This window comes from Silene latifolia, chromosome Y, assembly GCF_048544455.1.
Source record: "Silene latifolia isolate original U9 population chromosome Y, ASM4854445v1, whole genome shotgun sequence".
NCBI classification, from domain to species: domain Eukaryota; kingdom Viridiplantae; phylum Streptophyta; class Magnoliopsida; order Caryophyllales; family Caryophyllaceae; genus Silene; species Silene latifolia.
In genome coordinates, this window is record NC_133538.1 from 260962972 (window position 1) to 260975732 (window position 12761).

At 43.7% G+C, this 12761-nt stretch overlaps 1 pseudogene; it reads left to right on the forward strand.

The window, feature by feature from the left end:
* The window catches only part of LOC141630537 (flotillin-like protein 6), a 54915-nt pseudogene that overhangs the window by 12699 nt on the left and 29455 nt on the right, over positions 1-12761 (forward strand).

Consider the following 12761-nt stretch of genomic DNA (forward strand, 5'->3'; position numbering starts at 1 on the left):
ATACACCAAGACGATCAAGCTAAGACTACATTTACTTGTCCTCAGGGCGTTTTTGCTTATCGCAGGATGCCTTTTGGTTTGTGTAATGCCCCTGCCACCTTTCAAAGGTGCATGATGGGGATATTTTCAGAGTATATTGAGTCTATTTTGGAAGTTTTCATGGACGATTTCAGTGTTTATGGAAGTGATTTTTCTAACTGTCTGTCTAACCTTGAGAAAGTGATGTAGCGCTGTATTGAGGTTAATCTTGTGCTGAACTGGGAGAAGTGCCACTTTATGGTCAATGAGGGAGTTGTCTTAGGGCACTTAGTTTCTGATAGGGGAATAGAGGTTGATAAAGCAAAGGTGGAAGTGATTCAGCAATTACCACCTCCTGTCAATGTTAAGGGGGTGAGGAGTTTCCTTGGCCACGCCGGCTTTTATCGTCGGTTTATCAAGGATTTCTCAAAAATTGCTAAACCACTTACACAGTTGCTACTTAAGGATGACCCTTTTGGGTTTACTGATGAATGTCTTTCCGCTTTTAACAGGTTAAAGCAAGCTTTAGTCTCTGCGCCGATCATACAGCCTCCCGATTGGGACTTGCCGTTTGAGATAATGTGTGACGCCAGTGACTACGCACTAGGAGCGGTGCTAGGCCAAAGGAAAGACAAAGCTCTGAACGCTATCTACTACGCGAGCCGAACTCTTGATGAGGCTCAAGTGAAGTACACTACCACTGAGAAAGAGCTGCTAGCTGTAGTTTATGCCTTAGAGAAGTTTCGTTCTTATTTAGTTGGGTCAGAAGTTACTGTTTTTACTGACCATGTAGCTTTGAGGCATCTTCTTGCTAAGAAGGAGGCTAAAACACGGCTACTGAGATGGATACTCCTTCTTCAGGAGTTTGATTTGCAGATTAAGGATAAGAAAGGAGCTGAGAACGTTGTAGCTGTTCACTTGTCGCGACTGATGCGACAAGAAGGGGAAGATTCTCTACCTATTGATGATTCTTTTCCTGACGATACTTTAATTGCTGTTATATCGTCTATTGTTAACCAAGAGCCTTGGTATGCAGATATAGCTAACTTCGTTGTCAGTGGCAAGCTGCCGCCTGACCTTTCTCATCAGCAGAGGAAGCGTTTTCCGTATAACGCTAAGCAGTATTTCTGGGATGATCCTTATTTGTTTAAGGAATGTGCAAACGGTCTCTACAGACGGTGTATTCCGAAGTGGGAGGCCAAAGTAGTCCTGGAAGGCTGTCACTCCTATTCCTATAGTGGTCACCACGGTCCATCGCGCACCGTGGCTAAGGTACTTCAGTCTGGTTTTTACTGGCCTTCTTTGTTTGCTGATGCTAAGTCTTTTGTTTAAGCTTGTGACGCTTGCCAACGATCGGGAAACATTTCGAAGAGACATGAGATGCCACAAAACGGCATCTTAGAAGTTGAGGTCTTCGATGTAACACCCCCTCATACCAAGGTGCCTTACCAGGACCACCCTACCATGAAAGTGCGTTACCATCTCGGTTTCCCGAGGTTAGTATATACCAAAGCGTCTGAATTGAGCATCATTATTAAAGTAATGTAAAATGCAAAGTTTACAATATCCAAAACCGAATACTGTCTAATGAAATACAACCTCAAAGTCTTAACAATAAAAGAAAACTCGCTAAGACTCAGACGGTGATGCTATGACTCGTGGTGGCAAATCTCCCAAGATAATCCCCAAGCTCTCGCTAGCAAAACCTGTCAAGCCTGCTCACCATCCCCGAATGGATCACCGCAGATTCCACAAACAACAACGGGGTCAGTATTATGCAACAAACAAGACAAACAAATGCAATACTCGTCTGATCATCATCAACTCCCAATCACCCAAGCTCACATAGTAACCGACTACACACTAAAGTGTGTAGCCCCGCTGATTACCCATCGCAAAAGGTAATCCTCGCCGCCGATGGGTGACCGCAGCCGATCCCACCTAGTCCGGCTCCTCAACGAGCGACAACCCTGTCCCTTAATGTGCACATCCCCTCCCGTGGCAGGTTCCACGGAGGGCGAACTAGGGTGTGAAGCCACTCCCGCAAGTGACTCCACCACAATCGGCATAACATGACATTCTTGTCATCTCAATCCCCTCACAAAGAACACTTTGTCACAACAATCTCCATACTACGATGATCAAGTACAACGATAATTAAAACAACATGTCATGTAAAGCACAAGAACTGAGTAGGGAAACCCTACTTTAGCAATCACAAAGAAAGATGCAACACGGACAATCAAAAAGGCTCCTCTACGAAGTCTTCTCCTATACAATGATCATACAACACAATTACACTTTGTACAATTCCCAACATCCCCTTCCCATATAAATGTACAGTAACCCAAACAGATGCAATAATTACAAAGATAGAACTTACCAACAGTGCAACAAGAACTTATACGCAAGAATCACCGCAATTATCCACACAAAGATGCTACGAAATGCTCAATGGAAGGATTAGGGAATGATTTGGGTATGATTAGGGTAACGTAGAAATGATAATGCTGTGAAAAATGATATTAGAAACTGACGCGGAAATATAAAATACCCTAATCACTTCTTAATCAAACCGTCGAAATATAACTTCGCCAAACCGGACACTCGGTCGAGTAAGTGCATACTCGGCCGAGTGTCCAATACTCGGTCGAGTATTCACTATACTCGGCCGAGTATTCCTCGGCAGAACCAAAATAACACGCACTCAGAGCACTACTCGGCCGAGTAGGCTCCAAAGAAAATCCGTAGTGTTACAATCTTTCCCCCTAAAAAGAACTTCGTCTCGAAGTTCACACTCAACTACAAGCAAGCACAACACCACGACACAAGACTCTAACAATCACATGCGACAACTCAAAGGAACTATACAAGCATCACAACAAGTTACCCCAAACGCATCTCCCGACTCGAACCAAACAAAGCAAAAGAAACAACAAAACACCATCGCGACCATCTCCTACCCCCCTAAAAAGACAACGGTTACGTCCCCGTAACCAAACATACCTGATCAAAAAGGTTAGGAAAACGGTCTCGCATAGCTTCCTCGGGTTCCCATGTGGCTTCCTCCACATTATGATTAGACCAAAGGACCTTGAGTAAGACCGTCTCACCATTCCGGGTCTTACGAACCTTGCGATCAAGAATCTCCTTAGGAATCTCGGCATAGGACAAGGATTCATCAAGTTCGATGTTCTCCATCTCGAGGATGTGCGACGGATCACTCACATATTTCCGAAGTTGAGACACATGAAAAACATTGTGCACTCTATCCAAAACTGGTGGTAAAGCTAACCTGTAGGCTACCTCGCCAACACGGTCCAGAATTTCATAACGACCTATAAACTTTTGGCTTAGCTTACCCTTTTTCCCAAACCTCATAACACCTCGCATAGGTGACACTTTCAAAAGCACCTTGTCACCTACCGCGAACTCAATGTCCCTGCGGTGTAAGTCGGCGTAGCTCTTCTGACGATCTTGAGCTGCTCTCATCTTTTGGCGAATCAACTGGATTTGCTCAACCATATCTTGAACCAATTGTGGCCCTAAAACCACTGTCTCGGAACTATCATCCCAACAAACTGGACTTCGGCATTTCCGGCCATACAAAGCTTCAAAAGGTGCCATCCCAATGCTTGTATGATAACTATTATTGTATGAAAACTCGATCAAATCAAGTCTGTCTTCCCAACTGCCTCCAAAGTCCATAACACATGCCTTAGCATGTCTTCTAAGGTCTTGATGGTCCGTTCTGTCTGACCATCGGTTGCCGGATGAAAAGCTGTACTCATCTTCAGCGTTGTACCCATCAACTCTTGCAGTTCTTGCCAAAACTTTGATATGAACCTCGCATCACGATCGAAAACAATATCTTTCGGGATACCATGTAACCGAACCACATGCTTTCAGAACCCAATGCCGTGCATCTTAGACCAAGTATCCTTCATGGGGACGAAATGGGTTGATTTGGTTAACCGATCCACAATCACCCAAATCATGTTGTTACCTTGTTGTGACCTAGGTAACCCCACAATAAAGTCCATGGAGATCGACTCCCACTTCCACTCGGGCACTGTCAGAGACTGAATCTTACCTTGAGGTCTCCTTTGTTCACCTTTGACCCTTTGGCAGGTCAAACATCTAGCCACAAACTCAGCTACATCTCTCTTTATGTTCGGCCACCAAAAAGTCTTCTTAAGGTCTCTGTAAAGCTTGTCACCACCCGGGTGAACTGAATAAGGAGTGCAATGAGCCTCTGACAAGATCATTCTCCTTAACTCGCATCGTCAGAACACACCATCTCCCATCAAAACGAACACTCCCATCTGGATGTATAGAGAACCGGAAGTCGCTCCACTCTCTACCTTTGACTTCCACTCCTGGATCTTAGGATCAAGCTCTTGCTTACTTTTGATGTTTTCATACAACTCTGGCTCGATCGTCAAATCGCCGATAATATTCCCCTCCCGAATCATAAAGATCCCCAATCTAGACATCTCATCTCTCAACTTCAGCAAGGACATAGATGTACATAGCGAATGAACGCTCTTCCTACTCAAAGCATCTGCGACAACATTAGCTTTACCCTCGTGATAGATGATCTCCATATCATAATCTCCAATCAGCTCCATCCACCGCCTCTGTCGCATGTTAAGCTCCTTCTGAGTGTAGATATACTTTAGACTCTTATGATCAGAGAACACCTTAAAAGTTGCGCCATAAAGGTAGTGCCTCCAAATCTTAAGAGCGAACACAATCGCACCTGACTCCAAATCATGAGTAGGGTAGTTCTCCTCATATTGCTTCAATCGCCTCGAAGCATAAGCTATCACTTTCCTCCCGCATCAAAACACAACCTAGACCGTTCTTTGAAGCGTCGGTATAGACCTCAAAGTTCTCACAACCCTCTGGCAAGGCTAGGATAGGAGCTGTGGTCAAGCGTTCTTTTAAGGTCTGAAACGCCGTTTCACAACTCTCATCCCAAACAAATCTGACTTCCTTCCTCATCAAGGATGTCATAGGCCGTGCTATGGTAGAGAAATCTTTCACAAACCTCCGGTAGTAGCTGGCAAGGCCTAAGAAACTCCGAATCTCAAGAACATTCTTGGCGATTCCCACTTGGTAACGGCCTCAATCTTACTAGGATCCACAGATACCCCCTTCTTGGATATTACATGGCCTAGAAAACCCACTTCCTCTAACCAGAACTCACACTTGGATAACTTGGCATAGAGCTGATTTTCTCTCAAAGTCTGCAAAACTATCCTCAAGTGCTCTTCGTGCTCTTCCTTAGTCTTGGAATAAACTAGGATATCGTCGATGAAAATAACCACAAACCTATCCAAAAACGGTGTGAAGATCCGATTCATCAAATCCATAAAAAAGTCTTTGGCGCATTGGTCAACCCAAAAGGCATCACTATATACTCGTAGTGACCATAACGAGATCGGAACGCTGTTTTAGGAATGTCCTCATCCGCTATCCTCAGTTGATGATACCCCGACCTCAGATCAATCTTAGAGAACACACCAGCTCCACTTAGCTGATCGAATAAATCGTCAATCCTTGGAAACGGATACTTATTCTTCACTGTAACCCGATTGAGCTCTCTGTAATCAATGCACAATCTCATACTCCCATCTTTCTTCTTTACAAAAAGAACTGGAGCTCCCCACGATGACACGCTAGGCCTGATATAACCCTTGTCTAACAACTCATGTATCTGCTTCTTCAACTCAGCCAACTCTTTAGGTGCCATACGATAAGGTGCTTTAGATATAGGACCCGTTCTCGGCTTAAGCTCCACGCTGAAATCGACATCCCTCTTGGGAGGCAAACTCGGTATTTCCTCAGGAAAGACATCTTCAAATTCTTTCACCACGGAAATCTCAGAAGTTGTCGGCGGCTCTACTCGGTGATCTCTCACATGACAAAGAATTAAGGGACACTTCTTCCTTAAACATGACTTTAAAGTCATAACCGCTATAAACCTACACTTAGGCTTTACCACAAACCCTCTATAGGACACCTTAACACCCTTGGGACCCTTTAAAGACACTCTCTTTTGTCTACAATCTATCCTGGCGTCATACCTACCTAACCAATCCATCCCGACAATCACCTCAAACCCATCCTTAGGAAACTCTAATGGGTTTCTTGGTAAATCTACCCCTCCAATCACCATAGATATACCCTTATATAACTTGAGACACGACACAGACTCCCCTGAAGGTATGAACACATCATCTTTTACAACCTCAAACTGGCCCAAACCCATAGACAAAGATGACTTTTAGACACAAAAGAATGTGTAGCCCCAGAATCAAACAAAACAAAGGACGGTACATTATTAACAAGAAAGGTACCGGTAACTACATGAGCATCATCTTGTGCTTCCTGCTTATCCATCATGAAGAGCTTTCCACTATTCCTCTGTTCTCCACCCGAATCAAGCATTGGAGGTACTAGGCTTAGCTGCTAGGATCTGGGTGACATCGTTATTCTCGGGCGCCGGTAAGATCCACCACCACCGCGGTTGTAACCGCCCTGGTTACCCTGTCCACCTCTGTTGCCCCATGAACCTCCCGGTCGGTTACTAGCAAAACTCTGAGTCGGCCCCTGAGAGAAATTTTCTGATCTAGCTCTTGAACCATTGCCGGGCTTGTAGCTCGTGCAGTCTCGCCTTTTGTGACCTATCCCACCACAGTTGAAGCACGTAAGGTTGGTGTTGTCACTTACAGCCCGACCTCCATTCTTTCCCCAGCCACGAGAACCTCCGGAGAAACCAGCTCCACTAGAAAAAGCCTTGGCATGGTTGAAATTCCCTTTCTTGTTGGTTGGCTGATTGTTGTTCCCGCTTCATCGCCCTTCCTCTTTTCGTAGCGATCCTCTCCTCGATCTCCTTGAGAGATCCACCATTCTCTCGCCCTTGACCCGCTCTCGATACACTTCCTTGAGGTCGTAGCAACCCGGGTGGCATACGACTCACGATCTTAGCAGACAAACCCCTCTCAAATCGGAGAGCCAAACCTCTTTGTCCGAGCTGCAAATCTTCCACATAACGAGATAGCTCCATAAACCGATGATAGTAATCGCTGTCATCTCCTCAGACATAGTGAAAGATTCAAAGTCGGATCTCATCTTGTGTCGGATATGCTCCGGCACAAACTGCTCTCTCATAGCACTCTTCAACCTAGACCACGGAATAGCCCCTTCCGCCGGCGAAGCTCTAGCATCATCCTTGACGTTCTGCCACCAAACTGCAGCTTCTCCTCTTAGGTAGTACACTACCTGCTCAACAATCATGTCCTCAGGGCACTTAACCATTTCCATGAGAGCTTCAATCTCACGGTGCCACTTCTCGAGCATCTTTGGTTCACCTACCCCGTCAAATGTGGGAGGGTGGAAACGAGCAATGTTGATGCTAAGCTGGGTTGCATCCATCGTCTTCTCGTTTCCTTTTCCCACATTTTTGAGAGCTTCAAGGAGAGCCTCTTGTTGCTCAATCATGCGAGCAACCTCATCAAGAGACATCTCTGAAGCTTGGATCTGCGCGGGAGATCTTTTGGGCGGCATGTTGAGCTGATAAGAAAGAAAGAAACGTAAACACATGCTCAAAATTTAACACCCTTCCGCCATAAGAACACTCGGCCGAGTATACATCATACTCGGTCGAGTAAAGATAACTCGGTCGAGTACCTTCCCAGATACTCGGTCGAGTATCGACTCCAGAGACAAACGCCAAAACACCAAAAGAACACTCGGTCGAGTGCAACAACACTCGGCCGAGTGGACGCTACTCGGTCGAGTATACACTCATACTCGGTCGAGTTATCACAAACAGTAGCAATTGCTACTTCTTATCAAACAACACTCGGTCGAGTTTTGGCTACTCGGTCGAGTGCCTACCCTGCTCGGCCGAGTTACGCTATAAAAAGATTTACAGATTACGATTCCCCTATCATGCTCACTATTCCCGCAGCAAATACTTAAGGATTTAAAACCATGTTATAATCACGTCAGCATGTAATGCATATATTAAAACTTTAACACCATATTGTAACCATATCAACATCCAATTTGCACATATGCTAAATCCAACGTTGAAATCACAACCCGTTTCATCTATTACTTCTCCCATCACAACAGTTAAGAACTTCATCACACATATATGCAACTATCGACTTTTACCAACATGTATCTTCACATACGTGCACATACAAAGCCTAGTCCTCATCACACTTTTCCCCATGTTACCGGCTCGAGTTAGTAAGGGCCAATGTGCGACTCCGGGACGTCTCCCGAGTCTTTGCGGTAGCTCCAAACAACTCTCCCCGGGTTCATTTTATTTAGACTCCCTAGGTTCATTAATTCATTTGTTTAGGTGCCGGAATCTTCGGCTCTGATACCACTTTGTAACACCCCCTCATACCAAGGTGCCTTACCAGGACCACCCTACCATGAAAGTGCGTTACCATCTCGGTTTCCCGAGGTTAGTATATACCAAAGCGTCTGAATTGAGCATCATTATTAAAGTAATGTAAAATGCAAAGTTTACAATATCCAAAACCGAATACTGTCTAATGAAATACAACCTCAAAGTCTTAACAATAAAAGAAAACTCGCTAAGACTCAGACGGTGATGCTATGACTCGTGGTGGCAAATCTCCCAAGATAATCCCCAAGCTCTCACTAGCAAAATCTGTCAAGCCTGCTCACCATCCCCGAATGGATCACCGCAGATTCCACAAACAACAACGGGTCGAGATTATGCAACAAACAAGACAAACAAATGCAATACTCGTCTGATCATCATCAACTCCCAATCACCCAAGCTCACATAGTAACCGACTACACACTAAAGTGTGTAGCCCTGCCAGATTACCCATCGCAACAGGTAATCCTCGCCGCCAGTGGGTGACCGCAGCCGATCCCACCTAGTCCAGCTCCTCAACGAGCGACAACGATCCCTGTCCCTTAATGTGCACATCCCCTCCCATGGCGGGTTCCACGGAGGGCGAACTAGGGTGTGAAGCCACTCCCGCAAGTGACTCCACCACAATCACCATCACATGACATTACTGTCATCTCAATCCCCTCACACCAACACTGTCACAACAATCTCCATACTACGATGATCACCGACAACGATAATTACAACAACATGTCATGTAAAGCACAAGAACCGAGTAGGGAAACCCTACCTTAGCAATCACAAAGAAGATGCAACACGGACAATAAAAAGGCTCCTCTACGAAGTCTTCTCCTATACAATGATCATACAACACAATTACACTTTGTACAATTCCCAACATCCCCTTCCCATATAAATGTACAAAGAACCCAAACAGATGCAATAATTACAAAGATAGAACTTACCAACAAATTGCAACAAGAACTTATACGCAAGAATCACCGCAATTATCCACACAAAGATGCTACGAAATGCTCAATGGAAGGATTAGGGAATGATTTGGGTATGATTAGGGTAACGTAGAAATGATAATGCTGTGAAAAATGATATTAGAAACTGACGCGGAAATATAAAATACCCTAATCACTCCTTAATCAAACCGTCGAAATATAAATTCGCCAAACCGGACACTCGATCGAGTAAGTGCATACTCGGCCGAGTGTCCAATACTCGGTCGAGTATTCACTATACTCGGCCGAGTATTCCTCGGCAGAACCAAAATAACACGCACTCAGAGCACTACTCGGCCGAGTAGGCTTTACTCGGTCGAGTAGGCTCCAAAGAAAATCCGTAGTGTTACATTCGATGTCTGGGGCATTGATTTCCAAGGACCATTCCCATCCAGTAAAGGTAACAGGTATATCTTAGTGGCTGTTGATTATGTGTCGAAATGGGTTGAGGCAATTGCCTCACCCCATTCTGATGCCAAGACCGTGATAAAAATGTTCAAAAAAGTCATATTTCCCCGATTTGGTGTCCCTAGGGTCGTCATTAGTGATGGGGGAATGCACTTTAAGGAAAAGAAACTAACCTCTATTCTGTCTAAAGTTGGTGTCCAACACCGGCGTGGTTTGGGGTATCATCCCCAAACTAGTGGTCAGGTTGAGGTCTCTAATCGCGAGTTGAAAGAGATCTTATCTAAGGTAGTTTCTAAATCACGGAAGGACTGGAGTCTTAAGTTAGAGGACACATTATGGGCTTACAGAACTGCCTTTAAGACACCGATTGGTGCATCCCCTTATAGGCTAGTTTATGGGAAATCATGTCATTTACCTGTTGAATTGGAATGTAAGGCTTGGTGGGCAATTCGTGAGCTTAACTTTGATCCTAAGTTGTGTGGTCAGAATCGTCTTTTGCAGCTAGATGAGTTGGAGGAGTTTAGGCTAAATGCCTATGATAGCTCGCGCATATACAAAGAAAAGACGAAGAGATGGCATGACAAGAGAGTTTTACCTCGGGAGTTCCACGTTGGGCAAAAGGTGCTACTGTTTAATGCCCGATTGAGATTGTTTCCTGGCAAGCTGAAGTCCAGGTGGAGTGGTCCTTATACGGTGATAGCCGTTACCAAATTTGGATCCGTGGAGCTCGAAGATTCCGAAGGTAGTAGGTTCAAGATGAATGGGCAATATGTGAAGCACTACCACGAGGCGAATGAAGCAGACAATCGTGTTGAAGTCCTGTACTTCGACGAGCTAGACGCGCCAGTTATTTGATGCCATAAAGGTCGTGCGGGACCTCTTAAACCAGCGCTCTCCGGGAGGCAGCCCAGACTGTTTTATTGTACTTTTGTTGAACTTTTTATTTTTCTTTAGCTTTATGTTGAACTTAAGACGCTGTTTTGCGAACTTTTTTATGCTTTCCTTGCTGTTAACGCGAATTTTGCAGGTCAAGTTACTCGATCGAGTAGTTTTTCTACTCGATCGAGCACTTTTTGGGTTTTATTCACTCGATCGAGTGATATTCTTACTCGATCGACCAGAGCCAAAATCGCGCTTACTCGATCGAGTGGTTTTCTACTCGATCGAGTACTTCCATATACCAGTTTGCTCGATCGAGCTGTTCCAAGTTGCTCGATCGAGCAGTTATGTCTTCCAGCTGCTATTTTACGTCTATGGAGCTACTGCTTGACTTTCTTTGACCTCCCATGTTCATGGTCGGTTTGGGGAGGTCCAACTATACGACATTTTGTAAGTTTTCCGACTCCACTTCTCCTTTTCTCTTCAGTTTGCATTTCTTTCCCTTTTTTTGGTACAATGAGGGCATTGTACGGTTTGGTTTGGGGAGGTATGCATCTATATCTGTGTCTGCATGTTTTTCTTGCATTTTTTCTTGCACGTTTAATTATTTTCGCATGCATTGTTGTTTTAATTAATTCAAAAAAATCACATAAAAATCATAAAAATTGATAAATATTCAAAAACATTTCATGTTTAATTTGAGTCGGAACGTTTGAACAGTGACGCTACATTGAATCCTTACTTGAGCCTTGCATTTTTTGACATTTAGTTGGCATGACTATGTGCATGATCTACGAGTTTATGTTTCTCTCTTATCTGAACGAATAGACTTGATTCATTATATCGGCAAGCTACATTACATTCTGAGGTTAGAGCTTTATAAACTGGTGACATTCATGACCGGTTTCATCTAGGATGTGAGTAGTACTCTCTTTAAGGCATGTAACATCAATTTGGATAAGCATGAGTCTAGTCTTCTTAATACCTGTATGCATTCGATCTGTGGATGGTGACACATGTTAGGAGAGGTAATTCCCTTTATTTCATTCTACCCATGAACCCCACATAGCCAAATTGCCTTTTTGTCCTATTAGCTACTTTCTATAATACTTCCTACCTTAGCCGAGCTAGTGATAAGTAGTTGTTGGAATGTTTTATTGCAATATGGTTATTTTGTCTGATTTCAGAAGATGGTGGAAGAATTGAAGGGAATGAAAGAAAAGTGATGAACGAAAAAAAATGAAAAATGAAAAAAGAAAAAAAAAACGAAAAGAATAAGAAAAGAAGAAAAAGAAAGAAAAATCATGTGTAGAAAAATGAGAATTTGTATAATGATTTTTATTCCCATGTTTCACTTATATCTTATGGGGAGTTGATGAGTTTTTGGTGTTTCGTGAGTAGAGTGCATGGTATTTGCACCATTTTGTTTGTTATTTTGAGTACGAAGTTGGGATGCAGTTCAAATTTGGAATTCGTTGTTGCTAGCCTGGCTATTCACTCCACATATCCAAATTCATCTTAGCCCCATCTTACCCATTACTTCACTTACCCAAATTTCAGTCCTCGGCATGTGTCTTGGTCATTAGTATGGTTGGAATGCATATGTACGGTTGTAGAGACTTTATTCATGTTAACTGCATGCATGTTCTTATAGGTCGAGTTAGGTGAGTGTCTTTACTTCTTTCTATCTTTCACATATATACTTACCTTGTGCCTAATTCTGAGTGATGAGCGACTCGTGAGAGTCCGATATCTTTTGAGTCTTGCAAGGTCGACGGTTCAGTAAGTTTGAAACATTGATTTAACTCGTTTGCACTTCTCTTTTGCCACTTTGTCAGCTGTTGCATTAAACTGGTTTTGGTGGGTGATTTGTAGCTGATGCGTTGGTCCCGTTCCATTTTTTATTCTCTAGTTGCATTCATATTTTGCTTGGGGACAAGCAAAGGTTTGGTTTGGGGAGATTTGATGCGTGTATTTTATATAAGGTTTTTACCTCATTTTTACACGCATTTCTGTACTATTTATGTAGCATC